We start from the raw sequence: 7,242 nt of genomic DNA on the forward strand, positions 1-7,242 counted from the left end.
ATATGTTGACCAACCTAAATATGTATACTTAGGTTGCACTTCTCGGTACTAAATCGCACAAGTTATTTGTCTACTTTTCAATCCGAGCTTTATCGAAGGTGAGTCTACAGTCCCGCTTTTACATGTTTTCAGGGATGAGAATACACGTTGTTGTACTTACATTTTCAAATGCTTTTATGTTGACACGAGTACTTATTATACATATTGAGTTTGTTCACAAAGCCCCTAGCTTGAATACTTTTATTACCTTCGGGTAAGCACAATTTGATGGACGCATCCGTTAGGTTAGACAAACCTCGTCCAAACAATATTAACCGTGGCGCATTTACTTTGAACATTAGATACACTCGAACAAGTGTATAACATTTTTATGGGGTAACGGGAGTGTAGTAGATTCAATACTCTGGTCATTGCTAGTATTCAGGTGCTCATAGATTATGTAAACGTTTCACAACTTGGAGTTGTACTTGTAAAATCTTGTGGTCAATGAACTTGAACTATTTTCTGATAACTGTTTTTCAGATACTGTTACATTAATTTAAACATGTAAATTCACCAACATTATTTTTTGACCTGTTTTGCGTTTTTTATTCTCAGGTCCTTAAGAGGTAGACTTCCGCTGTGTTTGATGCTTGGTCTGGCCGTGGAGTCAGCATACTTTATTAAAGACATTATTTACTTTCGCATTTAAAACTTCTACAACTTTTAATACTGTTGGCTTGTGGTTACGATCACAACAGTGTTACTTATTTTGGGATTTATTGACTTATGTTTGAAAGTCAACTTTTTAATAAAATTAAATGTGATTGCTTTGAAACGTCTCATATAGAGGGCGTAACTGTTAACTGTGGGACCTATGATTAACACGCCATCAGATGAGAATTTGGCGGGGTGTTATAGTCTACGTCAAGGCGACCCGTTATCCTCCTTTTTGTTTATTATTATAGCCGAAGTCTTAAGTAAATTACTTTCAAGGGATTTAGCCAATGGATTTTTGGAAGGGTGTAATTTTGGTAATAACTTAGTCATCAACCATTCCCAATTTGCGAATGATACGATTATTTTTGCACAACCAAATTCCCGAGAACTCAATCGTATCAAATATATAATGGGGTTGTTCTTTCAATTGTCGGGGCTTCGAATGAATGATATCAAAACCACCCTATATGGTATTCATGTTTCTAAAGAAGATATGACTTCCTTTTTGGCCATCTTCAATTGTAAAGTGGGGTCATTTCCTATGGAGTATCTAGGTGTCCCGATAAGTTTCAACTCCAATAGAATTTCCATGTGGGAGCTAATTGTTAATAAAGTCAAAAATAAACTAGCCGGATGGAAGGGTAGATGTCTCTCATTTGGTGGTCGTTTGGTCATGGTCAATGCGGTCATCTCTAATCTACCTCTCCATTATATGGATATGTACAAAGCTCCGGTGTCAATTATCAAACAATTAGAGAGATATCGTAGAAACTTTCTTTGGGGAGGTGATTGCCTAAAGAAGAAAACGTGTGTAGTTAACTGGGATACGGGTTGTCTTCCCAAAGACTTGGGTGGTTTAGGTGTCACTCCTCTCCTTATTAAAAACTTAGCATTGCTAAGTAAATGGTGGGCGAGATTCAATTCTAATAAGCCTTCGCTATGGAAATCTATTGTGGTGTCCTCCTTTGGCTCTTCTTTTCGAGGTAAATTAACGAATAATTTATCCTCTTTACATTCTTCACAACTCTCACCCATATGGAGAGATTTGATTAATTTGCAACACGACAATTCTCTACTTGGTATTATTGGTACAAACGTGTGGAAGTGGAAGGTAGGCAACGGAGCGAATATTTTATTTTGACATGATACATGGGTAAGTGATTGTATTTTAAAGGATTCATTCCCTTCTCTTTATGAGTCTTATGTATATCCCATGGCCTCTATTAATTTTTTTCGCATGCTTGGTCAACAATCTCCCAACATCAGTAAGCGGAATCTCCACTTGGTTCTTCCACTTTCTTATTTCAATTCCACAAAGCTAGAGGACCTATTGCTTCTGTTTTCCCATGTCTCGTTTAATGATTTGGTTGAAGACCAAATCAGTTGGTCAGCTTCTTCCGAAGGCATGTATTCGGTCTCAGATGCGGTTCGTATCTTGGTGTAATCAAATTTTGTCACAACTCCCTCTTGGCCAAAAATAATATGGGGTAATAATGTTCTGTCCAAAGTTATGTTGTTTCATTGGCTCACAATTTGCAATAGCATTCCCGTTAAAGAAGTTCTCTTTAAAAGGCATATCTTGTCTTCTTCTCAATTGAATTTGTGTGTTTGGTGCTTGGACGAAATCGAAACCGTTAATCAACTTTTGTTACATTGTAAGTGGTCGATTAAAATTTGGACGGCTTTATTTAGATGGTGGAACTTTTCTTGGGTGCTTCCAGGCTGGATCGAAGAATTCTCGTTTGATTGGTTTTATGTTATGGGAATCAACGCATCTAAATTTTGGAAATTGATTGGACCCACTACCATTTGGGCAATTTGGTTGGCAAGAAACGATTTCACATTCAATGGAAAATTCACGTGTCTCTCGATCTTGGTCCGCAATATCAAGTTAAAAACCTTCCTTTGGGCTATAAATCTTAAACTTTGCAACAGTGTCCACTCGAATGTATGGAATCACAATCCACATCTACTATGTTTTTAAGCTTTGCTTCTTTTCAATATGTATTTTCTTGTTTCTTGAACGAGCTTGGCTCCGTCATTGTAACTTGTATTGCATCTTCATTGTTTTGATGAAGATCTTTTTACTTAACACAATTCAACTTTTTCGCCGTAAAAAAAAAGAGTATATGATAATGACCCTTCATTCCTCCACTTAGGGCTATAAATGAACCAAGCTACTCGAGTTCGACTCGTTATAAACTCGATTCAAGCTAAACGAGCTCGAGCTCGAGCTTGAACTTATTTTAAAGCTCGTTTAATAAACGAATTCGGGCTCAAGCTTTATATCTCAAACTCGAACGAGCTCGCGACCCTAAATGAACTTTTTGTTTATATACACTAATAATATAGTGTATGAGTATATTATAATTACTCTCATATAGATATAGATAATAGTTAATATAAAATTATTGTATATAATTATAAAAGGATAAAACAGATAAACCAAAAATATAGAACAAAATTAAATCAAATATTTCGGCTCTATTTCTGAGTCAACGACAAGCCTCGATTTATTAGCGTCTTAAATGACGTTTAGAACCTAAATTGAATTCCAGGCATGATTTTAAACCAATGAAAATTTGATTCTACCATTTTCATGGTGTCTCAATTTTATTTTTAATTTTATTTTTAATTTAATTTAAATATTTTTTTTAAAACAAAATCCTACTTATTGGCCGGAGGTCCACTCGGAAGCAATCTCTTTATCCGTCGAATAGAGAGGGATGAATTTTTCTACTTTTGAGAGTGTTTCACTCTGTGTGGAGAAATGACTTGTTTTTATTCTCGCATAGGGAAAGAATTATATACATCTCACCTCCCCCATACACCACTCATATGGTATTGAGTTTTGTTATTGTAATTAAATTAAATATTATATAATAATAAGAAAAACAACATGTACTTAACGAGTCGAGCTCGAGGCTAGTTCGAGCTTGTAAAATATCAAACCAACTAAATTCGGGCTTAAGATATTAGGCTCGAACAGAGCCGATCTCCTGCCCGAGCCTTTTGTAATTTAAACGAGCGACTCGTTTACACCCTTATATTTCTCCACTAACCCCCCACCCCCCCCCCCCCACCCACCCAACACACACAACCCCCCAATCTATAGTTAATATTAAAATGCTAAAATGATGATGTCATTATTAGACTAATTTATTTGTTAAGAAAAAATCAAAAAGAAAAAGAAAAAAATCTAAGCATGGTGGGTGATGTCATTAATCTAAATAATTTGGAATTAAAATTAAATCATATTAATTAATTATTATTATTAAATCTTATTAATAATTATTTTAATTATTAAAATTAAATAATTTTGAATCATTTTAATTAATTATTTTGAATTGAGTACGGGAAGGTATAAAAACTATGTAGAAGAAAACCAATTCTAAATTTATGTTTTGATTTACACTTTTAAAATAAAATGACAGCCAATATCATCTCTTATGATTGGATGTTGATTGTTTAATATGCATTTTAGGTGTTTGATGAAATGTTTAGCTGACGAGTTTCTTAGTCAGACTCTGTGATTCCACGGGTCATTAAACTAAATAACTTTAGCATTTACGTTCACTTAATACCTAAAACATATCATTAAACTGTTTTGTTTAAACAAACCCGTGGTTCCACGGGTCATTTCACTAGTTTTTAAAACATAATTTAATCTGAATTTAAAACTTATCCATTTTATATTCGATCAAACCTAAATTACTTAAACCTAACTCTTCCTCCACTTTTTGACGTCGCTCTCCCCCGTTCCGTCGTCACAGCTCCCCACCCGTCGCTGTCGGCCGGTGCTGCTTTCCTATCGTCACCGACTCCAATGAATCTGAGATTAGGTTCGCCTTGTTGAGAAATTAATTTCAAGCTTAATGGTAGTGGTGGTGGTTTATAACCTTTTAGGAACTAAGAGTAATCTCCATTTAAAGATTTAAAGTTTGGATGGTGTTTTAAAATTTAGATGGAGTAACCATCATTTAAAGATTAGATGGTGTTTATAATTTTTGAAGGTCTCCCTAAACATCGAATTAGACACTGAATTAGACTATTAAAACTCATTGTGCTCAATCCTTTTTACAAACGGTTGATGGCTAAGAAGCGGTCCTACAAGTTAACCATTATTCACCTTCTCGAAAATGAAGCAAATAATTTGTTTTTCTGCTAGAAATAACGAAGAAAATTGGGCACGACATTGGTGGCTTGTAACAACACACTATAACGGTACCGTTGACAGTGATGAAGTGGCATCATCACACTAGAGATGGTTTTTGTTCAGATCCTCCACCTCATATATATTGTTGGAAGCTCCACGTGGATGGCCTTAACTAATTTGACCAACTTTCATCGAATACAGTAGTTCGCGAAAAAACGTGTAGATCGACAAGGACACGTAAGTTTTGTGTTGCTTTGCAACTTATGCCACCATACCCCATAGGCGCGTACCAGGCTAGACTATGTTTCTAGAACCCTAAAGAGTATCGAGCACAACCGCTACAGAAATTTAATCCGCGCCTCGTATATTCGCAAACTAACTTCCACTCAATAGGGACCAATGGTTCGTCAAATAGAATAGTTTAACTACTTATGCTACTTGTTTAAAAATTAAAAATGGATGCAACACCACATTGCTGAATAACAACTAAATTATGGATTTTAGTCGTTGGTTTTGTTGGGTGTGCGAATCGAGTTAAACAAGGAATCGAGAAAATTGTGACGACCCGGAAATTTCCGACCAAATTTAAACTTAACCTTTATATGTTTCTGACACGATAAGCAGAATTTGTAATGTTGAATCTCAAAAAGTTTGGAACTACATTCATGTAATCAATTACCCTTTGACCGTGTTCGACGATTCACGAACAATTATGTGTATATAGATATGTATATATAATATATAATATTAACTGAAAACATTAACAAAGTATTAGATATATGATACTTTACATGAACGTATTCGTTTCGATATATTTATTGACGGAATTAAGAGATAATATCAAATGATTGAATTATCAGATACATTATGATATGATTACGGGCCTATGTTATGAGGTCCACTGTGATTTAAGAAATCTATTCTTTTTGACCACTCATTACTTAACTAGTATGATAAAATAACGATATTTATATTTTATTTTATCAAATATATATAATGATTTAAATTAATATTATATATATTTATACGCATATTATACGTACATAGTTTTATACTTTTACTATGCTTTAACTTTACCTTTACTTTACTTTTACTTTACTTTAACTTTAATAATTCATACTTTAATAATTCACTTTAATAATTCATACTTTAATAATTCACTTTAATAATTCATACTTTAATAATTCACTTTAATAATTCATACTTTAATAATTCACTTTAATAATTCATACTTTAATAATTCACTTTAATAATTCATACTTTAATAATTCACTTTAATAATTTATACTTTAATAATTCACTTTAATAATTTAAAAATCTATTATAAATAGAATTCAATAGGTTTTATTATTTCATAGAAACTTGAAAATATATTTCTCTAAACTCTCTCAATCGAATTACACATATATATTTTCTTTGTATTATTTCAAGATATTATTAGTATACATAAAATACTACGACGGAGTTATATTCAGACGATTTTAAAATAAGTTTTCAAACGGGATAGAGCTAAGGAAATTATGGGTTATAGCTATGGAGGTTATGGGTATTGATCGAGGGTATTGCTCGTGAGGTCAACCTAACATTTATCATTTTCGTTTCGTCTACGTACTTTCCTGCAATGTTGAATCTCAATATTGATACTTGAGCACTCATAACTTAACTTTTATATTTCAATAGTGTATCCCTGACTAGTGCTCGAGTATATAGGATTATGCATGCTTGTACATTCGATATTGTCCTTAGATAGGTTTGTTGAATCCTGAATTACATACATATGCTACTGAGATAGGGTATATGATATGCATGTCATTGGAAAGCTAGCGAAAAATTAAGAACTTTTCATTTAGATATCGAATGGTTTCGATGAACGGATTAGAAGTTATAGTCAACTGAATTTTAGTATTATTGTTAAAATGATTATTATTACTATCGTCGTTATTTTTTAATAGAAATATCATTGTTATTATAAAATATCATTATTACTATTATGTTAGTATTATCATTTTATCATAATAACATTTTTAGTAAATATAAATATTGTTATTTTTTTATAGAATAATAATAATTATTATTTCAAAATAATACAACTTTTACTTATTATTATTATGATCAATATTATTTTATCAAATAAATAGGGGATACAAAGATATTTTTCACCACGAATAATATAATTACATTAATAATACTTACCACTATAGTTTTACGATATTAAGTGAACTTTATAAATTTTACTACTTAAGATATATAAAAGTATATTTTATCATATATAAAACGTTAATATAAATTTTTATTAATAAATGACTTTTATTATTATAAAATCTAATAAATATATTTAAATATATAAAATGACTATAGTTAAGTTATATAATAAACACGTATAAATT

The sequence above is a fragment of the Rutidosis leptorrhynchoides genome, chromosome 5 (genome assembly GCF_046630445.1).
Source record: "Rutidosis leptorrhynchoides isolate AG116_Rl617_1_P2 chromosome 5, CSIRO_AGI_Rlap_v1, whole genome shotgun sequence".
Lineage (NCBI taxonomy): Eukaryota > Viridiplantae > Streptophyta > Magnoliopsida > Asterales > Asteraceae > Rutidosis > Rutidosis leptorrhynchoides.